General features: G+C 39.0%; 1 protein-coding gene across 1 annotated transcript in view; it reads left to right on the top strand.

Moving 5' to 3' along the window:
• Positions 1 to 12073: 12073 nt before the first annotated feature.
• LOC136885753 (arrestin domain-containing protein 17) overlaps positions 12074 to 24714 on the top strand; it is a 191774-nt gene continuing 179133 nt past the window's right edge. The window contains exon 1 of the mRNA XM_067158490.2: positions 12074 to 12113. The gene's annotated coding sequence lies outside the window, so the exon portion shown is untranslated. The remainder of the gene's footprint in view (positions 12114 to 24714) is intronic.

Below are 24714 nucleotides of genomic sequence, written 5' to 3'. Positions count from 1 at the left end.
TGTCGGTAGATTTACTGGCACGTAAAAGAACTCCTTCTGGACAAAATTCCGGCACCTCAGCATCTCCAAAAACCATAAAAGTAGTTAGTGGAACGTAAAACAAATATTATTATTATTATTATTATTATTATTATTATTATTATTATTATTATTATTATTATTATTATTATTATTATTTATTTATTTATTTGTGGAAGGAAATCCAGGATTAAGAAATGAAAGTCTGAAAAAAAATTGCTAGTGAGGTTAGGTCAAGTGAGCAACCATTTCTAGGAACATTAATGTTTGATGAGATGGCAATTTAAAAGGAGTTAGTAAGGGAACGGTGTAACAAGTTACATAGACTTGGGGTAAGATAGTGATGGAAATGAAGAAAGTGAGGTAGAAATTCAGTATGTACTACAGAAGTTGTATAGCATCCTAATGGAGTTGAACTGATGGAAATCTTATGTGGAATTCCTTGCAGAGGAGAGATGTGTTCACTACGAGTCCCAGGGATCCAAATGGAAATTCTAAGTTCCCATGGAGGGAATTAGATTCTTTTCCACCAATAGAGCATATCAAAAATCAGTCAAAAATTAGATGGATGGCTTTTCCGGCGTTTGCTCTGTTGGCTTTTCCGGCGTTTGCTCTATTAACCAGCTCTATTAACCAGAGCAAACGCCGGAAAAGCCATCCATCTAATTTTTGACTGATTTTTGATATGCTCTATTGGTGGAAAAGAATCTAATTCCCTCCATGGGAACTTCGAATTTCCATTTGGAAATGCTAGGCGGGCATTAATTCCATTGTGGAGTTTTATCTCCCTTATGCAGTTATCAGACTGTGCTTCATAAATAAGCTTCTGATAAGTTCACCTGCATACACCCCAGCGTCAGTGGGTAGGGTCTGACACATCCCACTCTGAAGAGTCTAGTGTCAGACCTAAGACGAAATCCCAGGGATCCATCATCCTCCTCTCCCTCCCAGACGTACATTTACTTTATAATCTAATGAAATGTAGCACACGCCATTCTCCATTGCTCAAGCGCGCACTAGTATTTCCATTGGCTGAGATATAATCGGATATGATATCATTCTCAGCAATCAAGATTAATAAATATATTTGGTTGCCAACCAGCGCACAATAAAAACACAACTAAATGAAACCTGTAAAGTAAACAAAGATGTACTGCAGTACATCTTTGAAAATCCAGGCCAGTCTCTGTCATGAGAAAAGTCAAGGGTCTTTTTTTTGTATGGCCGTGGTGTATACTGCACGCAGGCAAGAAAATAGGTCATTTATTAGCTGTAACGTATCTTTGCAAATCACCGAGCAAGTTGGCCATGCGGTTAGGGGTGCGCAGCTGTGAGCTTGAATTCGGGAGATAGTGGGTTCAAACCACACTGTCGGCAGCCCTGAAGATGGTTTTCCGTGGTTTCCCATTTTCAAACCAACCAAATACTGGGGCTGTACCTTAATTAAGGCCACGGCCGCTTCCTTCCCATTCCTAGGGCTTTCCTGTCCCATCATCGCCTATCTGTGTTGGTGTGACGTAAAGCAAATAGCATTTGGTATTCCTGTAGTGTTCCTCACGTAGTGGAACTAATCACAAGCCACGTATACTCATAAAATTGCTCACATACTGGTACTAATCATAGGCAATGTAGACCCTCGATGCATCACACATTATGGTCCACACACAGATAACACAGACCCATCATGCTTACAAAAAGGCACTACTCACGGAAAACACAGACCCATGGTGGTCCATACATAGTGGTACTAATCACTGGCAATGCGCAATTCCATGGTGTTCCTCACATAGTGGTACCAATCACAGGCAACCCGGACCGATGATGCTCATCATATAGTGGGAATACTCACACATAACACAGCCCCTTCTGAATACAGAGGAACCAACGCAATTCAGCACAGAGCATGGAAGCTCCTCTCGCACAGATGCTAGTCCATGATGCTGCGTGCCCACTAACCCGCTTCAGTGGAATGCACACATTGGTACTAATAACAGGCAATGTCTAGACCCATGGTGTTCCTCATATAATGGTACTAATCGAAAGTAACGTCAACCTTAGTGAAGGTCACGGCCGATCCCTTCCTATTCCTAGGCCTATCCTATCCTATCGTCACCATAAGACCTATCTGTGACTGTGCGACATAAAGCAAATTTTAAAAAAACCTGTTCGTTTGCAAGAGAAGGAAGGACTTCGTGTTGCAACAGGAGATTTAACTTGAATGCCAGAAAATGAAAGTAGGTTTAGCTGCACAGGCTTTTAGTTATACTCTAGCAACTGCTCTTATACTTTGTAGAGACGTAGGTTTGGAAGAATTTTCTGGTTGTGAAACTACTGTTAAATTTCTTAAGTTAATCAATATCGGGAATAAGGTTAGAATGCACCGGCACAGCAATGACGATATTACTTGTGGGGCCTCCCTGGGTATTAGGGATTTCGGGAGGGGAGAAGCTAGGATACACTGAATAGTTTTCCCATTTTATTCTCCTTCTCTTGCCGCCTATACTACACCGGTGTCCTCTTACCCCATCTTAATCCCTGTGGGTGGGGGTGGTACATTAACACCCATGGCATCCCCTGCCTGTTGTAAGGGGCGACCAAAAGGGGCCCCAGGGGCTCTCAACTTGGGAGCATGGGTTGGTGACCACAGGACCCTTAGCTGAGTCCTGGGATTGCTTTCACTTGCTTGTTCCAGGCTCCTAACTTTCATCTATCCTATCCAACCTCCCTTGGTCAACTCTTGTTCTTTTCGGACCCCGACAGTATTAGAGTATTCGAGGTCTGAGGAGTCTTTCTTTTTCACACCCTTCATGGCCCTTGTCATTCTTTGGCCGAGACCTTCATTTTTTGAAGTGTCGGTTTCCTTCCCTTTTTCCTCTCCGATTAGTGGCAATAGAGGATGGTTGCCTAGTTGTATTTCCTCTTGAAACAGTGATCACCACCACCACCATATCCCATCTTACACTGTGTTATATAGCTGCCTCTGTCGATCAGCGGTAGTGTGTTGGCCTCTGGAACCCAAGATAGTGGGTTCAAACCTAGCAGAGGTAGTAGGATTTTTGAAGGGCGGAAGAAGGTCCATTCAACATTCCATCTCGTACAATGTGGGCATGTTAAAGATCTGGTGACACCTTTGGCGTTAATGCAACAAAATTAATTAAAACTCAGGCATAGACGCCCAAGAGAGATCAGTTTACTCTACCATTTTGTAGGTCTAGAGTAAAATGGAGCGTGAAAATTGATGAGCAGTCAGATGGCGTCAGTTTGAAATGTCAGCACACTGTAGCTGAGGTCATACGGTTATTATTATTGTTATGTTATTACCTATTTATATGATATACATACTTGCATTTTATACTAATTTAACTTACCTGTTACCGAGCGAGTTGGCCGTGCGATGAGGATCATGCACTCGGGAGATAGTGGGTTTGAACCCCACTGTAGGCAGCCTTGAAGATGGTTTCCCATTGTCACACCAGGCAAATGCTGGGCTTGTACCTTAAGGCCACAGCAACCTATCTGTGTTGGTGAATCTTTTTAAATAAAAAAATTTAAAAAATTACCTGTTTTAAAATCCTGGTGATGGGTAGTTTTGAACCAGCACGGAGCTCGATAGCTGCAGCCGTTTAAGTGCGGCTAGTATCCAGTATTGAAATAATAACATTAAGTTATTTATTAGACCACCTAATCAATACAAAATCGTCTTGGATGATTTACATAAATTTGTTAGCTAATAGTGGGACATGTTTCGCCTTCTCTGAAGGCATCATCAGCCATAGTCTTAACCTTAAATTAAAAATAAGCGTCTAAATAACATGTAGTGATGAAATGAATTTTAAAATCTTGAAGAGATTTGAAGTAAAATAACATTAAAAATAACAATGATGGTTTGAAAATACAATGTGATGAGATACAATAGTGGAAGTATTAACAAAATTAACCTTAGAAGGCTGCTAAAATAAGTACAATGGAATAAAACAACAGATTGTTATACAACAAGTAGTAAGATTGCATAAAAGTAAAGTTGATAGTAATGGCGGTTATAATTAGACGATGGCGAAAAATCTTATGTAATCAAAGTAAAGAGGAGAGAGTAAAAGTCAAAGTTAGTCGAGAGATCCGAAGTTCATTATGATCTTGAAGATAAAGGATGAAAGTCAGATGCATATGGTGAAGTTGTAGAACACGTTGAGGATATGAAGTTGGTGAATAGAAGTTGAAGAACAGTTTCAAATAGGATCACTATGGACCATCTCAAAATTTGAAGTGATGTTCAAATGTTGTAAATTGTGAGTTTGTAGTTATTCTAGTTGAAAAAGCATATACAAGTGGAATCTGTAAATGGAAGCAAGAAACGTAGAGTTAATTGTGTGAAAAGATATTTGAAAAATCTTGAAGTAGAATCGTATGTACTTACCACTTGACGGTGACAAAGATAGCTGTAATATTATGAGTAAGAAGTATTTGCAACAGTAGACTTCTTGCTACGTGTGTTATAACTGAAGTTTTGTGTTGGAGGGGGATCTGTTTGCGTTGACGTAACTATTAGAGGGGGGCTGCTATTGGTGGGAGGGAAGGAAGAGAGTGTATTACTGCGCGTGTTGTAACGGTGTAAGGCTATTGGAGGGAGCGATGTTCCGGTGGGTGTGGCTATGGGTTTATTGGTTGTATTTGAATTAGAGGTACTAGCGGTGGGGGGAAGGGAGGGGGGTATATTAGCTGTAGGGGAGGTGGGAACTCTAATTGATGTGAGGTTGAAGATTTTTAAGAATTTGTTGGTGAGGGAAGTTGATTCTCGTAATAAAATAAGAATCTGTTCATACAAGGGGCTTTTTTTATCAATAGTGTCATTTAGATTCTTATCTTTATTAAAATGTTGGTCGAGGAAAATAAATAAGTTTTCATATTCTGTCATGAGTTTGCTTTTATCAACTCTTTTTAGGATATGGAGGTCTTGTTCTATTGTGGTGAATTTATGCCCGGTGTCCCTCATATGGTTGGCCATTGCGGAGAATTTGTTGTGTTTTTGGGCATTGTAATGCTCGGCGTATCTGGTAGAGAAGCTGCGGCCAGTTTGGCCAACATAAGAAAAATTACATGTAGAGCATTTCAATGTAATTTTTCTTATGTTGGCCAAACTGGCCGCAGCTTCTCTACCAGATACGCCGAGCATTACAATGCCCAAAAACACAACAAATTCTCCGCAATGGCCAACCATATGAGGGACACCGGGCATAAATTCACCACAATAGAACAAGACCTCCATATCCTAAAAAGAGTTGATAAAAGCAAACTCATGACAGAATATGAAAACTTATTTATTTTCCTCGACCAACATTTTAATAAAGATAAGAATCTAAATGACACTATTGATAAAAAAAGCCCCTTGTATGAACAGATTCTTATTTTATTACGAGAATCAACTTCCCTCACCAACAAATTCTTAAAAATCTTCAACCTCACATCAATTAGAGTTCCCACCTCCCCTACAGCTAATATACCCCCCTCCCTTCCCCCCACCGCTAGTACCTCTAATTCAAATACAACCAATAAACCCATAGCCACACCCACCGGAACATCGCTCCCTCCAATAGCCTTACACCGTTACAACACGCGCAGTAATACACTCTCTTCCTTCCCTCCCACCAATAGCAGCCCCCCTCTAATAGTTACGTCAACGCAAACAGATCCCCCTCCAACACAAAACTTCAGTTATAACACACGTAGCAAGAAGTCTACTGTTGCAAATACTTCTTACTCATAATATTACAGCTATCTTTGTCACCGTCAAGTGGTAAGTACATACGATTCTACTTCAAGATTTTTCAAATATCTTTTCACACAATTAACTCTACGTTTCTTGCTTCCATTTACAGATTCCACTTGTATATGCTTTTTCAACTAGAATATCTACAAACTCACAATTTACAACATTTGAACATCACTTCAAATTTTGAGATGGTCCATAGTGATCCTATTTGAAACTGTTCTTCAACTTCTATTCACCAACTTCATATCCTCAACGTGTTCTACAACTTCACCATATGCATCTGACTTTCATCCTTTATCTTCAAGATCATAATGAACTTCGGATCTCTCGACTAACTTTGACTTTTACTCTCTCCTCTTTACTTTGATTACATAAGATTTTTCGCCATCGTCTAATTATAACCGCCATTACTATCAACTTTACTTTTATGCAATCTTACTACTTGTTGTATAACAATCTGTTGTTTTATTCCATTGTACTTATTTTAGCAGCCTTCTAAGGTTAATTTTGTTAATACTTCCACTATTGTATCTCATCACATTGTATTTTCAAACCATCATTGTTATTTTTAATGTTATTTTACTTCAAATCTCTTCAAGATTTTAAAATTCATTTCATCACTACATGTTATTTAGACGCTTATTTTTAATTTAAGGTTAAGACTATGGCTGATGATGCCTTCAGAGAAGGCGAAACATGTCCCACTATTAGCTAACAAATTTATGTAAATCATCCAAGACGATTTTGTATTGATTAGGTGGTCTAATAAATAACTTAATGTTATTATTTCAATCTACATCATCAATACGGACCAAAAATGATATTTATTACATGTAATAGTATCCAGTATTTGGGAGATAGTAGGTTCGAACCCTACTGTCGGCAGCCCTGAAGATTGTTTTCTGTGGTTTGCCATTTTCACGCCAGGCAAATGCTGGGGCTGTACCTTAATTAAGGCCACGGCCGCTTCCTTCCCACTCCTAGCTCTTTCCTGTCCCATCGTCTCTATAAGACCTATCTGTGTCTTTGCGATATAAATCCATTAGCAAAAGTTTTGAACCAGCAATCTCCAAGTCCATAGTTCATTAGCTTCTCCACTTGGCTAACAAGTTACTTGACATTTTGAAGATTTAAAAGTCATATATAGACAAGACAACTCAAAACTCCAACCTGCAGAAATGAAGTTGCTACTAGGAAGGACAAGTTCAGGAATTGAAAAGTCCGAGAGGAGGTGGGAACAGGAGATTCCCTACTACATAGGATCCAGAAAACAAGACTGTAGCGGTTTGGCCATGTAAGAAGGATGAGTGCAAGCAGGACTGCAAGAAGAGAATATGAAAGAGAAGTAAAAGGAAAACAGCCGGTGGGCAGACCCAGAGGAAGATGGACTGATCTGTTAAAGAAAGACGTCGGGGAGAGAGGACAAGATTGGGAGAAGATAATGAGAGAGCAGTGATTCATGGATGGACAAAGATAGAGGGGGCTCATACACCACACCCGGGCAACTGGAGATGTTCAACGATGATAGATATAGAGATAGCAATGCAACACATTCTTCCTATAAAAGGAGACCAGCTGTCCACATTCTTTTCACTTATTCAGTACATTACACACTGTTCATCTTCTCTTCATAATGGCTGGACTTGCAGTAGTAGTAAGCAAGTATGAAGAGGAACTCTGAAACTGTACATTCATTCATTCAGCGTTCTTCCTAGTCTAGACTCGTACTGGATAAGCCTGGAATTCCTAACAGGCGATTCATTCAGTGAGTGGTCTCTGACAAAGACAGGCTAATAAAATTCTTACACGATGTTGGACTAATTAGAGAAAGTGTCACGTGCCATAAGTGTGACTCATCCATAACCTTAGAGGACACTAAACAAACCGTGATGGCGTATGATAGGCATGTAACAAAGGACCCAGGCAATCCCGGTGTAATACAACCCAAACAATCCGCCCCAACTCTGGTTTTCAAAGAGCAATTTAACCATCTTGGAGATCCAGTTGCTTACATACAAAATTGCCCGTAACATGCATTCAGCAATAATCCAAGAATACAGGTTCTTAAAAAACACCATCACAGAATGGACAAATTTTTATTGAGAAGTTCTGATCAACCCCATCGCGACGACATCCGAATACCATCGTCGAGGTGGATGAAAGTAAATTTGGATGAAGGAAATAATACACAGGCCAATGGATTTTCGGAGAAGTCGAGAGGGGAACAGGGAAATGCTTTTTCATGACCGTCGAAGACAGGACAACATAATTCCTCATAAATACAATACAGCAGTGGATCAAACCTGGAACAACAATCATAACTGACTGCTGGAAATCGTACAGCACGTTGAATAAACACGGCTACAACTATTTAACAGTAAATTACTCGACTGAATTCCTGGACAAAGTTATGGGCACCCCACACCAACACCTTTGAGTCCACCAGGAAACACGTCAAAGCATCTGTCCCAGAGTACAGGAGGAGGAAATGTCTGTACACTGGCTACCTCGCCACATACATGTTCGATAAACACTGCAAAATTGCTGGAGATGACAAATGTAATGCATTTTTAGAAACAGACCGCAACATCTACTGGTAAGGTTGGACATCCTGCCTGCCATTGTTCATAACACTGTTTAATATATCTTCCATTATCCTGTGTTTGTGCAACTTGAAGATAGTTCTTGCTTCGTGTCATCTGGGATACTGTGTTAGTGGTGGTGGTGGTGATTATTGGCCAATGATATGCTGTAGATTATTTTTAATGTACCAATAATTATTTTTATTGTTACCATTATCGTATTAAAATTGTTTAAACTATGCAGGGATTCTTAATGAGCATTTAATGATCTGCCTGTTGTACCAGTAATTTTTGTTATATCATTTTTCGTTTACATCAACTCTTTTGGAACTGTACTTGCAGTTTTATTATCATCACAAATGAAGGTGTTTTTTAATTTTAGTTTTTTTACCATATTTTTTTGTAAATTTAGTTTATTATTATTTTTAATATATATTTTTATCTGCTGTGCAGATTTAGTTTTGCTTGGCCTAAAAACATACTTCACATTAAGATAAGTTCCTAAATTCAAGTTTTTAAGTATTTACGTAGAAACCAGCATAAATGTCTCTACATTTCTAAATATATTTGAGTGTGTTTTGATAGAATGTAATTATGTTCTTTCCAGCATATGATAGTATAAACAGAGAGCAATTGTTTCATGCTATGATAAAAAAATGTGTGTGAAAAAATTAATTCCATCCCCTGGTCCATGGAGTTTGGACAACCAAAGTAGGGGACCGCCTGTAGGGATGAAGTACAGTGGGGACTTCGAGGGCCCTGGGATCGCTACGGTAGCTGTAAAGGCCCTTCAGGAACTCTGAAAAGTGGTGGCAAAAGGGGCTCTGGTTTAGACGCAGCAGGTCGTTATGCTACTTAGGTTCCAAAATGGATAAAAAAGTAAATAAATGCAATGTAAATTTTAATCTTATAGCAGTTGCATAGTATTATTTGAAGTATTCCACATACTGTATATGAGTTGACAATGATTGTAAGTATAGGAGGTATTATAAGTAGAATTTTGTAAACAATATAAATTTATTAAGGATGATCTGTTTGTTTAATAGAAAAAATTGTTAGCGTAAATTGTATATTATTGTATTCTAGAAAAGTGTTCTTCTTCTCTTGTTAATTTAAAATTTAGTGCTTGACAATAATGTAATTTAGTGTACCATTTGCCACCGAGGTAGACACCTCATTTGCAAATAAAGAGATTTTTTATTTTTTTATATTTTTTGATGATTGAACTGGGATTTCCTGGAAAATTGGTAAGGCTGTTGAGAATGACAATGAGTGAGCCATGAAGCAGTATAAGAAAGGGAGGAATGATGTTTGAGACATTAGATACTCAAAACGGGTACAGCAGGGAGACACGCCCAACGTGTCTCCTTTCGAATGTTGCCTTGGAGAAGGTGATGAGAGATGCAGACCTCCTGAATAGGGAAACAGTTTTCTGTAGATCAGTGCAGATACTTGCCTATGCTGATGATATATAGTGGCAAGTACTCAAAATGTAATGGAAGAGACATTCATCACCCTTGAACAGGCCAGTAGGAAAATGGGACTGAACATTGACCAGCAGAAAACTAAATATATGGCTACCAGGAAGGCATGCAAGGAGAACATGCCAGCCTTAATAACTGTGGGCAGTTACACCTTTGAGAGAGTTGAGCAGTTTAAATATTTGGGACCGAAAGTCATATACTCTTATGAAATTAAACTGAGATTAATAGCAGCCAACAGAGTCTATTTTGCTCTAACAAGACTTTCCTCCTCAAGGCTCTTGACTCGTACCACCAAATTAACCATCCTGTAAGACTTGTGCTTACACATGCTTTGGAAACTTGGCCATTAACAGCAAAAGATACTGGAACGCTCGATGGCTTTGAAAGAAAGTTACTTCGAAGAATCATCGACCCTGTATCTGGAAGAGGAGGATGGAGGAGCAGCTAAAATAATGATTTGTACATCGTTATAAAGTAGAACAATTAGAAAAATAGTGAAATCAGCCGGATTGATATGGGCAGGGCACAGATAACTGATATGGTATCATGTACGTAAATATCAGCGAGGATTCCCGAGGCCGGTGACCCCATAGGAAGCCCCTTCTGTTGGTATATGATGTTATTAAAAGTAAAGAAGCCATTATTTAATGTAAATTTGAGGATCTGAATAAACTCTTCTATCTCCCCTATAGTCAATTTACTGAATTTGGAAAGATTGTTTTTTACTATTTCGATGGTTTTATTGATGGGTACACTCGCGTACGTATTTACTATGTCAAAGGAGTGAAGGGTGTAATGTTTCGGTAACGTGAGATTTTTATTCTATTGCAGAATTCCAGGGAATTTTTAACTGACATGTTAGCTTGAAAGGAATAATGTGTTTTAAGAAAATTGTGAATAAATTGGGATATTTTGTACGTCGGACTACTTCTGAAGTTAATAACGGGCCTTATGGGAACATCCGCCTTGTGAATCTTCGGTAACGCTTTCGCCGTAGGTAATTTGGGATTCATGATGATCAATTTTGATTTTTCTACGTCATTAAACAAAAATAAAAAGTTCTTAATTCTTGGTTTTTACGTAGATTTCCTCGAATACACTCACATTATAGGTAAAATTAATGGGATCAAACATTGGACTCGGTATGTGGATGATACTTTTATTATCCTGGATTCTCACATTACTGACAGCAACACCGTTCTTGAATTACTTAATAACCTGGATCCACACATAAAGTTTACGATAGAATCCGAGAACAACAATTCCCTTAATTATCTCGATTTAACTATTACTCGCAATCAGAATAAAACCATTTCTTTTAATATTTACAGGAAGCCCACTCACACAATAAACACAATCCACCAAACTTCTCTACACCCAGGGACACAGAAGAAGACAGCTTACAATAGTATGATTTTTCAGAGCTCTTAATGTTCCTTCATCCCGTAAGAATTTTTGAAAGGAAATCAACACCATTTATGCTATAGCCGAAGGTAATGGTTTCAGTAAAGCTTTCGTGAATAAAATTCTCAATAAATTTAGAAATAAACCTAAGACCACTTTAGAAAAACAATCTTCCCATAAAGAGAAGTTCACCACATTTACCTTTAATAATAATAATATATATCCTATTTCAAACATCTTTAAAAAACACAAGTTAAAAGTAGCTTTCAAGACCGTCCACACCAATACAAAAATGTTTTTTAATTCTCATACTGTCAACAGCAAAATATTTTCTAACTCTGGAATATACAAATTAAAATGCCAATCATGTTAACAGTCAGCAAGATCTATTAGACGAGAGGACTTTGTACCTCAATTTGTTTTTAACTCACTAATCATGATCACTGTTACTTCACATCATTACGATTTTTAATTTGTTTGTATATTATGTAATCATTGTTTTACTACTGAAGATGGCCTTGAGATTAGGCTGAAACATGTATAGACTTTGCTTCATCTAAGAGATGACTTGACTTGTATTGATAGGAGGATTTTATAAATATTTTCTTTTGTAAAGTGATAACCGTCAATACGGAATGAGATTCATAACTTGCAAAGCATAGATCAAAGCATTTCCTTTCTGTCCCGTCTTGTTGGGTTATCTTTCTGGTTGTTAGGGTGGGGAGTTTTGACTTGAGAAGTTGGAAGGATTGGATTTCCAAGTCGCCTTTGTGGCGTATAAAAGATATTTTAACAGATTCAAGATATCTTTGCACTTATCCTGGTCTGTCGACAATGTTATTTGCTTATGTAATTGAGGTATTTAGTTTTCTTTAATCTTCTCTTGGTTTTATTGTTGCTTCGTTTTGTGCTCACCATGGTTGGGTTAAAAACGTTTCCCTCATTACTTGTGTTTCTAATTTATTATTATTTATTTATTTACTTTATTATTTACTTTTACACGCTTCTTTCGGTATTTTCTTTTACCGATCCACTATGTTTATTTTGAGAACAGAAGGTGAGACGGATTCATGTGTGTGTGTGTGTATGAGATTGTTTGCTGTGTGCGGCCGGGACCTTTTACTCACGTCGCTTCATTAACATTCCGCTTGAGCTCATGTTGTACAGTAGAGTCTCGATTATCCGACCTAAACGGGACCTGGAGTACGTCGGATCACCGAAAATGTCGGATAATACAGAATAACTTCGAAAATGAACTGAAACAATCAGCAAGGCTATACTCTAGTACTAAAACAATGACATGTTTTACGGTACTCTGTTTATTGAATTAACAATTCAATTGTACAGTACATTCAGTATTGAACGAAAACATTCCAGATGTCTTACGAAAGGAAACTTTTCTCCACAGATATTAAGCTGCCTAATGCCGTACCTTTTTTTCCACCGATCAAGCCACCCAGCACTGGCAGGAAAATTACGGCCCCCTTCATTAAACCCCTTCTGGAAATACGCAGCCTTTCCCTGTAGAATGGGGCCAGATATTGGCAGGTCCTTCTCCCGGTGTTGAGATAACCAAATAAATAGTGCTTCACTTACTTTTTCGGACTCACATTTTTCATTTTTTCTCTGCTCTGGTAGAGCACCACTTTTAAATTTCTTCCCTCTGTTTTTTCCAGTCTGCCACAGTAACACATCCAACATCCATAATCTGGAGCCACATTTTGAAGAATTTCCCCTTTGTCCAGTCACTTTAATGCACTCGTCTTCTATAGAAACAATCACTTTCTTCCATTTACTCGCTATACTCACAGAGGATATGAAAACTAGAACATCCGCACCCAACCAATACTACATTGACTGAAGACTCACTGCACCTGTCCTTGAGAAAAAAACTGTCCTACCGCCAGCGGTCAGGCCAGTGCTTGTTCCATAGTCGCACCCTCCACAGCGGGTGTGCCTGAATTTAGTCTCCACCAAAAGTTCAAATTAAGTCTACCAGTGTCGGATAACACGGAATGTCGGATAAGCGAAGGTCGGATGAGCGAGACTCTACTGTATTATTTTATTGCGTGTTCTGTATATTTCATGTCACCAAAATAGTTGTTGTATGAATACAAACTTACAACGCGATTGGCTTGTTTCTGTGTGTTTTTGTGTTGGAGACACTCCGTCTCTTTAGGATGGATCACTTTCTGGTTCATATTGTCTGAGCTCGAGAGCGGTCGTTTATTTTGTTATGTGCTGTACTTTGACGTTCTTATACGTCCCTTTATTCGGCGACCTAACCCCTTGGTCTCTGTGTGAGCGTGGATGGTTCTGATGTTTGAGTCCGTGATACCTTTTGTGTCTAATTTATTTATTGTTCGTTTCACATTGCCGTCATTGGCTTTCTTTACCTATTTTCTTCTTTAATTTGTTTTACTCTTTGCTGGGCGCCTTCTGTTTTATCTTAGTTGTTTTGCATGGAACCATGGTAACTTTCCCTTTTCTCTCTGCTTTAATTTTATGAGCTCCGTGCCCCTTCTTTCTTCTCCCGTTTTAAGCTCTTTTACTGCATGATATTGTATTCTTGGGGGATGTGGATTTTTATTGTTAAGAAATACTTTTGTACCCACCTGAATTAATATTCTTCAATTAATTATGATAGATGCCAAGCCCTTGTTCCTATATTTTCACCACGTCTTTTATCAAGGTAAGCGTGTGTGAAGTTGCTATAATCAATGAATATTGTGTATTTTGATTATGGGCCACGTATTATTAATATTATCTATTTGATTTTTGGCCCCCTTGTTTTGCCTATGCAACTTTTTTTTTTTTGATTTTCTCTCCTTAATAAATTTAAGTTCTTGCCCTTATTACTGTTATATTTTTATTTCTTTGCGTCTCATATATGTTTGTTATCTGCAAGAGGCCTGGGTCCAGTTCCTGGCAGTATTTTGCTAGTTTTGACCAAATCCACCGCACTGGGTCTTCGTCGTGTTCTTAGTGTCGGTTCACAGCGGACGGTGCGTTTTGAACCTACTTACCTCCCGAACACTGAGCTTGGCTCCATAGCCGTTGAGCGTCAACATGCACGGCAACTTCCCTCAGTATTACAACAAGCAATTATTTAAGAATAAAACGTTCTCATTCGGAAGGCATAGCATTCTGGAGAATAATATTTAGAAGATGACTTTAAGTACGGTAGTTGTACATTACTGTATTCTCTGTTCTTACCTTGCTGTCATTGATAGCTATTATGTATTTTAATGAGTCACCTATTTACAGCATTGAGCCACGTATTGTAAATGTATTGAGACAATAAACCTCTACTCTACAATTGTAACCTGCATGTGCCTTAATATAAATTAAGAGTAGTATGCGGCAATGAGAATAGCCTAGGCTGTTACAAATTGTAAACGTGTGTCAAACCACCATTAGTTGTTGAAATAATAAACAATATCTAAAATCGTGATTTCTGTATTTTCTTTTCCCCTGTGGGTAGGGGCAGTAGAATAATACTACGGTATCCCCTACCTGATTTCGGCCAATGATTGAAGCATTGAGCTCGATGTACATTGACCTGCAACACCGAAGTACTGTCAACTACTGTGTCTTATCATGCATGGCTACAGATGGAAGCTATTGAAATTCTGAAGCTCACCAACAGCTTCAACCATAAGGAGGAATCTGAGTGGGTAAACAAGACCTGGTTTCCAGTCCTGGAAGCGTTAACTCCTGAAGGGCATGATGGTCGAGGCAGAACAGAAAAAGCAATGGGTGATCAGTTGCCTATCTCTGCCAAGGCAGGTAGATGTACATCGGGCTAATTAATGCTTCAATCATTGGCCAAAGAACAGCCAATCAGTGACCCCCACCCCACAAGCATCGCGGACAAATAGGCGAGCAGCGTACCGTAGCCTGCACTATATAATGAGGTGGAATTACAACACCACTTCATTCCAGTGAGAGCTTCGCTGTTATTGAAGTCAGTTGGAACTCTTGACAATGCTGAATGCAGTCTTCGTTGAAACATTGGGACCATTACATACTTCTGGACCATGGCCTACAAACCCAGAAAACACTGACATGATTTGCAATCAAGTTGTTTTCATATAATTTTGATACTAATTCGATCAACAGTTGTGGTACTTAATCGTTATGTAGGATACATTATAATTTTGCTCTGTTTCCTTTCATAAATTATGAATTTCATTATGGCCCGTATTGACAATTGATCACTATCAAAAGGTAGAGAAAGGACCACCTGTTAAATACCTTTAGATTAATGTAGTATCTTACATAATTAGTACTAGTTTCGACCTTGCTGCATTAGGTCATCTTCAGCCATGATCAAATTGGAAACACCATGGACCTACTATGCTGGCGCAGCAGGGGGAGTGGTGATACTCCCACGTGGCGCATCCCAAGTGATAGATAGGGGGTCCTAACTGGCTTGCCGGCGGACTTGAGGGAAATAAAATACCTCTTGCGGACCAAACACACTACTCCCTGCGGGTGGGAGACGCACATGTAGAATACACCCGCGGTATCCCCTACCTGTCATAAGAGGCGACTAAAAGGGGCCCAAGGTCTCTCATCTTGGGGAGCGTGGATTGGCGACCACGGGGCCCTTAGCTGAGTCTTGGTATTGCTTCCACTTACTTTTGCCAGGCTCCTTACTTTCATCTCCCCCCTGTGGGTGGGGCGGTAGAATAACACCCACGGTATCCCCTGCCTATCGTAAGAGGCGACTAAAAGGGGCCCCAGGGGCTCTGAACTTTGGAGCGTGGTTCGTGACCACGGGGCCCTCAGCTGAGTCCTGGCATTGCTTTCACTTACTTGTGCCAGGCTCCTCACTTTCATCTATCCTATCTGACCTCACTTGGTCAACTCTTGTTCTTTTCCGACCCTGACGCTATTAGGTTTGCGAGGGCTAGGGGGTCTTTCATTTTCACGCCCTTCGTGGCCCTTGTGTTCCTTTGGCCGATACCTTCATTTTTCGAAGTGTCGGACCCCTTCCATTTTTCCTCTCTGATTAGTGTTATATAGAGGATGGTTGCCTAGTTGTACTTCCTCTTAAAACAATAATCACCAACACCACCACCTCACTTTCATCTGTGCTGTCCGACCTCCCTTGGTCAACTCTTGTTCTTTTCTGACCCCGACGGTATTAGAGCATTCAAGGCCTAGGGAGTCTTTCATTTTCACACCTTTCGTAGCCCTTGCCTTTCTTCGTCCGTTATTTCATTTTTATAAGTGACGGGTCCCTTCGTTCTTCTTCTTTTTTTCCTCTCTCTACCCCCTGTGGGTGGGGGACACAGACGAAAAATATACCCACAGTATCCCCTGCCTTTTGTGAGAGGCGACTAAAAGGGGTGACCAAGGGATAATTGTCTCAGAACCATGAAACTACTTTTGATTAGTACCATCACGCGGGGAACACCATGGGTCGCCTTTACTTGCGAGTAGTACCACTAAATTAGGTACGAAATACGTTTGTGATTAGTAGCAGCAGAGAGTGGTTCCCCTGTGGGTTTCCAGTACCCGTGAGTCGTACCCACATGAGCAACACTGCGGGTCTGCGTTGCCTGTGATTAATACCCACTATGTGAGGAACACCACGGGAATACCGGCACCCGTGACTAGTACACCTAAGTGAAGAACCTCATCGGTTTGTGTTGGCTATGAGTGGCGCCGTTGTGTGAGAAACACCATAGGTCTGCGTTACCTGTACGACGTACAATACTTGTGAGTAGTACCATAATGTTTGAAACATCGTGAGTTTATGCTACCTTTGATTAGTACCACAACTTGAGAAATACCATGGTTCTCCTTTACTACCGATAAGTACCATTCTGAGGGGCCTTAGACCTGGATTTTGAACCCCTTTAGACAACAAGCATCCTCGATTCAGGATTGTGCTTTATAAGTGGTCCCTTGGTCAGTAATACTATTAATTATGCTCGTTTTTTTAGTCGGATCCACTGATTGTTTTGGGTTCATGTCCATTCATTCATTCTTCGTGACTTTTTTAAATTTTGGTCAGTGGATGATTTTTAACTTTTTTGTTTGTCATTTCATTTCGGACCATTAGGGGCCGATGACCTCGATGTTAGGCCCCTTTAAACAATAAGCATCATCATCATCAAATTGGAAACACAGGAATACATATAACCACCAATAAAGGATACAATTTGATATGTCTCAAGTAAAATCGAAATATAAAACAGCGATGAAATGTCAGACGGCACATTTAAAACTGGAACTAAAATGACACATTAAAACTGTTGCGAATGGTGTTGGACTCTGTCAATGTCCTTATAAAATAATAATAATAATAATCGTATGGCCTCAGCTACCATTTGCAGACATTTCGATTTGACGCCATCTGGCTGTCTGCTCGTCAATTTCGACGTTCCGGTTTACTCTGTCTGCCATCTAGCGGACCTAGAGTAAACCGGATCTCTCTTGGGCGTCTATGGCTGAGATTTAATTAATTTTGTCGGGTAATTACCTAATGTATCACCAGAGATCTTTTACATGCCGACATCGTACGACATGGAGTGTCGAATGGATTTTTTTCCGCCCTTCAAAAATCCGACTACCTCTGCTGGGTTTGAACCCGCTATCTTGGGATCCGGAGGCCGACACTCTACCACGGATCCACAGAGGCAGCTAATGTCCTTATAATAACCAAGTATTCTTGTGTCGATCTTGGAGCTGATATTCATTGTCTGTATATTGGACCTATTTGATCTACAAATTATGCCTTGTTGAATGCTAAGTATGTGGATATGTTGAATTCCTTATGATTCTCTGTTAAAATTATGAGAGAAAAGTAACCATTTGCACACGATCTTCCTTTTTTTGGAAAACATTCTGTTCTTCACCAATCAGGGTTGAGTAGTGTTTATGCAGCTTAATTTTGATGATGTTGACAAATATCTTATAGCCTGAGTTAAGGAGGCTTATTCCTGTATAATTTTCACAATTTTTCTGGTCACCTTTCCTTGGAAGTATTGTGACTGAAGATCTTCACTCTATAACAGACATAAAAGCTTGAATTGCCTTAGCCAAGGAAAGCTTCAACAAGAAGAAAAATCTGCTTTGTGGCCCGCTAGAGAAAGATCTGAGGAAGAGATTTGCAAGGTGTTACATATGGAGTATAGCTCTATATGGCGCTGAAACATGGACATTAAGGAAGGAAGAACAGAGAAGAATAGAGGCATTTGAGATGTGGATTTGGCGAAGAAATGAAGGAGTAAAGTGGGAAGATAAAATATCAAATGAGGAAGTTCTGAAGAGAGTGGGAGAAGAGAGGAGCATGATGAACCGTAATCCAAAATAGGAAGAAAAATTGGATAGGGCATAATCTAAGACACAACACTTTACTACGAATAGCAATTGAAGGGATGATAAAAGGAAAACGAGGAAGGGGAAGGAGACGATACCAGTTATTAGACAGCATTAGAAAAAGAAAGGAAGATTATGTAGCAGTGAAGAAAAGGGCACAAGATCGAGAGATATGGAGGTCACAGCCATGACTGGACCTGCCGGATGGCAGAACAACCTATGAATGAATTTCCTTCGAGTCTGCAATGCCGATAAAATATCCCTGCCACTACAGGATAAATGCCTGCCAGTTTGAGGGTTAATGGCAATGTACTGGACCAGCTCCATAATATGATCTGCAGAGCTGCAGAACCACCAGAATGAAAGATGTAATAGACAGCGATTAGCGCTCCCATCCTTCATATTAAGTGTCGATATCAAGCCAAAGATCGATACCCTTACAGATACTGGTGATATGGCAACCCTGTTTAGATCTGTGAATGACAGAACATTAGGAGAGCACACTTAACTACAGCTTTCTTCCGATAGGTGGCTAAGACAAGTAATGAAAGTAATTTCTGGTCTGTATTGAAAAAGAAAATATTTATTATTTTGCCACCTATTCAATACATTACAATACAAAATGTTAACATATGAGTTAAAACATTGTTAAAATATGAGACCTATGGTGTTTCTCACACAATGGCACCACTCATAGCCAACGCAAACCGATGAGGTTCCTCACCTAGGTGCAGTAGTCACGGGTGCCGGTATTCCCGTGGTGTTCCTCACATAGTAGGTACTAATCACAGGCTCACCATTCGCACTAATACAGTGACAAATTCATACATAGTTCACCTAATGAAGGAGATGTCATTTGATTGTAAGTAACATAATTGATGGCTTGATGCCGTAGTCCATGCTTGATGCTGAAGGAATTTCAATTTATCATTGTATTAGAATTTTAATTATTTCAGAAACATTTTTATGATGAACTGTAAATTTTATCTTACACACATCATCTTCCAACATATTTTAGAATATCTTTAACCAAGTACCTGGTAAAAAATAAGGTTTTGATATTGACTGAGGATGCCTCATAAGAAGAGGCAAAACATGTCTCATTATATTTTAACAATGTTTTAACTCGTATGTTAACATTTTGTATTGTATTGAATAGGTGGCAAAATAATAAATATTTTCTTGTATACATTATATAAGTAGGTAAGAATCCCCCATAAGGTTCTGTATGAACTGCACGCATTGAAGTATGGCTGACCTATATGCATGTGTGTCGCTGAGACCATAGAGTTAGTAAATAATATACTGGAGGTAGCACCAGAGCCACCGTCTGTGAGAGAATCACTGCAGCGAGTGAGCATGTTAAAATCTCAGCTGTTTTGCAAAAAGCTCCCTCCAGTGTGCTTATCAATGAAAATAGAGAACTTTTAAAAGTGTGTGGATATTGACATGGTTTAAAATTCTTTCATGTCAACATTCTCAGATACTACAGTATAGTTGTGATGCTTCAGTTCAGTATAAAGTCCAAATAATAGCTTAAATACAGGAGAAATGCATGATAAAAGAGGATGGTTGTGATTAAGAAACACACAGTCAATTTACTGTTGATGTTACGTCTTCAAACAACGTTCTTTAAGATTGGGGGTATGTATATTTCTCTATCTTTTGTGTAAATGGCCAGGACTTAAGCATAATTCTATCCAATGACCGAAAACATTCTCTCTCGTACGAAGCGAATGTGCGAGTTCTTAGGCCTACAAGTAATCATGAACATGTCTCTCCGTAATGGTAGTGAATTCTTCCGAGTTAGGTAGTCATGAAAATGAAAACAGGAACGTTAATACCATCAGATTATGTTCCCCCTCCATTAAGGAAACCAGCACCCAAAGATGTATGCATGTCTCAGAACTTTTGTAAATATGAGTGTGTCGATACTGGATCAACATTTTTTCGATAAGCGGAAGAGAGGCGTTATATTTTGTATGTTTTTACTTGCTGTTTCTTGTACAAGTCAGTTATTTCTATCGTCGATGTTGCTTGAAATCGGGGTCTTACAAACTGAGATGTACGTTTACCTGTATTTTTTCTGTACATTTTTGGGAACTTCACGCTGATAGCACATTGAGTAAAGCGTTTCCGTAGAGTTGGAGGACGGATGCACACGAGCTCAGCTGGTACTTCCCGTATGCAATACAAATTTAGGCGTGTCTATTACACTTACAGCAATGGACTGGGCGTCACAGAGCAGAACCACGAACCGCTACTGTACTGGACATATATACAGACAGAAATTGAATTGGCAGTGACATGGAAAGGTTTTTAAGTCAAACAAAATAATAATTTTCATAATGTATGAACAGAAACAGATTTATTGGATGAACAACTCTATTGTTGACAGTATCTTCTTCCAGCCTGACACCACCTAATTGGCATTTTATGACTCTGCTGGTAACTGATCAGTTGGAAGATCTAGTTCAGAGTCCATCCTTACAATATAATTGGTAACCCCTGTAACAGAAATACAGAAAGATAATCTTCTAATGGTCATACATTAATAAAGGGACTTGAAGAAAGAGTGGAATATTATGTGATAGGAAAGAGAACAGCAGAATGAAAGGGAGAGGGGAGGTGGTGATTTCGGTTTTAATGATGATGATGATGATGATGATGATTGTTGTTTAACCTTTAGAGTGCCAGGCTCTCTTGTAGATTCCCATACAAAAATTGCCAAGCTATTTTGCCTGAAAATGCAGGGTCTTTTTTTAAATAACTTGAGATGTATTTGATGTATCTGCCTGTTCTGTTTTTTTTTTTTTTTTTTGAAGCAGAACATTTAAGAAACGGAAAAACTTTTAAAAATTCGAAATTTTCAAAATTTTCAACTTGTCTTCACATGTTTAGTTATCTTGAGCATAATAATCTATATATAAAATATGAGTTTTGTATGTACATTGCTCAGAATTTAAAACGGATGGTATTTCTGTACCAGTCATGTCCACAATAACTAGGAAATGCACTTACTAATTTTCCATAATTTCTGTCTGTCTGTTTGTATGTATGTAAATGTATCACGAGAAAACTGCTGAAGAGAATTTAATGAAAATTGGTATGCAAAGTCGGGGAATAAGTCGCTATAATCTAGGCCATAAATAATTTTATTCACCCTGATTGAAATGGTAGTTTAGGGGAAGGCCTAAAATTTAATTCTCAAATATTTATGTTATTAGTGGTCGTATCAATAAATACTACATAGCTAATGTTATATAGCATTAAATTTCCGATCATTTATGTCTTATACATTGTTACAGTACCGGCTATTATCAGAGATATTCATGAATTTGGATTTTTGTTTCCAAGTCCATATCAGCGCCGAGTCATGAGAAAATGGGTAAACAGAATTTAACAGAAATCGGTACCGGTATGTAAAGTCGGAGAATAAGGAACTACAGTCTACGCTATAAATAATTTTATAAGATGTCCTAATATCACAGAGTCTAAAGAAAACTAAATGTGAAGGCCTACAATATAGAAAGCTTATAAAAGTGATCAACAATAACATTACATTGACCATTGGATGTTGGGATGTGCTTTGAATCTTCTGTTGCCACTCTTCTCCAATAGATAGGATTACTGGTGCGTACTGATTATTTTTTAAAATTTCCTTTACGTTCCACCGAACGATGGCGACAATGTGATAGGAAAACGCTAGGAATGTGAAGGAAGCGGCCTTGACCTTAATTAAGGTACAGCCCCAGCATTTGCCTGGTGTGAAAATGGGTAAACACGGAGTATCATATTCAGGGCTGCTGACAGTGGGGTTCGAATCTACTATCTCCCGGATGCAAGCTCACAGCTGCACGTACCTAACCACACGGCCAACTCTCCCGGTCGTACAGAGTATAACAGCCTGCCTGAATATTGGCGGAAAGTAGCTGGGGAGTTAGATAACTTTCTTCTTTAGCATGCCATTTCTCTGGTTCATAAATTTTCTGATACTACCGGTACGTAACACACTGGTTCATCATAGCATTCGAGCTATTCAATCCCTACTCTGAGGCACTGATTGGAATGAGCAGTGTGGATATAACGGAATAATGGCAGAGGAGTGTTCACGGCTGTCTGCGGCCTGGTTCTTCCACCTTTGGAACTTTGAACTGTTAGATCGGCACCATAGTACTGTTCGTTGAAAGTGAGGAAATATGCGGTTTTTCATTTGATCCAGTGTTTTATAAGATAACGTTGCTTTTAATCGCTACATTCCTACTGACATCATTTTAATTACCTATGTTGACTTCAGTTGGGAAAATCACAAAGACAGTCTTTCTGAGAATTCCATAGTGAAGCACGGGTACATCAGCTAGTTAAGGACTAAATATATTTTATTTACAAATTCGAATTGTGGGCATAAGAACAGTTCAGTAGGTGACTAAAGAGACAGGGGAAAATAGCGTAACAGGCAGAATAACAACAAGAAATTAAATGAAACACTGAAAAGAATAGTATCATGACCTGAAATTTGTCTATTTTAAAAAACTAGAGAAATATTTGATAATTATACCTGTTTGTTTTTACATTGAAGCAGAGTCACTATTTCAGCAAATAACTCAGAATTTCGTCATGTTCAGTACTTGTGGATGCCATTGTTTGTTTACATTTGATGTGCTCAGAGAGTCAAAGAGTATTCATTTATTTATATCCATGGCCTTTGGAACAACTGATATGGTCAAAGAAAAGTTAGCTTGAACTATCTAGATGGTCGTGACACAGATACAACCTCATATGCCTTCTAAGTAGAACGCTAAGCTAAGAAATCCGACGATGTGATTGTATCTGGCAATTTTGGCCATTTTTCTGAAATACGATCAGATCGTATTTGGCATTGTAAAGGTTAAAGGGGCCTAACAGCTAGGTCATTCAAAACATATTCACTTGACTAAAACAAATGATGATGAAAACCATACACCTCAGGAACTTCATCTCACTGGCCTGAATTTTACTCTCATTTCTTGCAGTCAGTGTCCAAGTCTCTGTACGTTTCATATGAACTTCTCTGTTCCACACCAAGTTCCTTACATTCTGCTGATCTCCTTATCCAACCTTGCATCTTGCATTATTTCACTTCCCAAATATTTGGGGTATTCAACAACCTCAAGGTATTGTTCCCTGATACTAACGATTTTCTTTCTCCTCTTGTCATCACCACCTTTTACTCTTCCCCACTCTGATTTTCATACCATATTTCTCAGTGTTGTCATTTAAAGCCTCTAGTTGGATTTGCACTTCCATATTGTTGACTCCCCAGATCACTAAGCCATCTGCAAACAGCAATGGGATATGATATATTCCAGTTATGTGTTTTATAATTAAGGTTCTTGATAGACTGAAAACCTTTACAGTTACATGTTTTATATATACGGTATTTCTTCCTCTCTCAACCCTCAAGGAGCTTGTTCCTACTTACCAGCTTCAACAGGAGGATGGCATTCAACATTTTGACATGATAAACTTCTTTTTTTTTTTTTTTTTTTGTAGGACACATACTAAGCATTTACCAGCATTTTGTAAATATAAGACACATCGCAAATTGTTTCATAATGTGTAACTTAGGGCATTTTTGATATAAATATGCCTTATGGGATCATCTGAAAATTTGTGTTACTGAAATTAGTGTGACTGAAGTGTAACCCTAGCAACCGTGCAGGCTGCCATGTCATGCAAACTATGGATGGATGTCCAGACAATGTTACCTAGCAACCGTGTAGGCTGTGATGTAAGGTATAGATGGATGGCCAGGCCATGTTACCTAGCAACTGTGGAGGGTGTGATGTAAAGTATGGATGGATGTCCAGACAATGTTACCTAGCAACCATGCTGGTTGTGATGTAAAGTATGGATGGTCAGACAATGTCAAACTGAGACACTGTAATGCAATAGTCAGACCGTCAGTCCTCTCCCCAGCAGAGTGTCTAAACTAAGAAGACCCTACTAAGAGCCCTCAGAGTACAAGAAAGGAAGTTCCTGAGAAAGATGGTACGATCAAGGATAATACCAAATGGAAGGCGATGGTACAAACCAAACTGTAAACTCTACCAACACCAAGAAACTCTCACAGATGCCATCAGAA

This window comes from Anabrus simplex, chromosome 14, assembly GCF_040414725.1.
Source record: "Anabrus simplex isolate iqAnaSimp1 chromosome 14, ASM4041472v1, whole genome shotgun sequence".
Taxonomy (NCBI): Eukaryota; Metazoa; Arthropoda; class Insecta; order Orthoptera; family Tettigoniidae; genus Anabrus; species Anabrus simplex.
The sequence above is the reverse complement of the archived record's forward strand: the minus strand, read 5'-3'. Positions and strand labels throughout refer to the sequence as shown.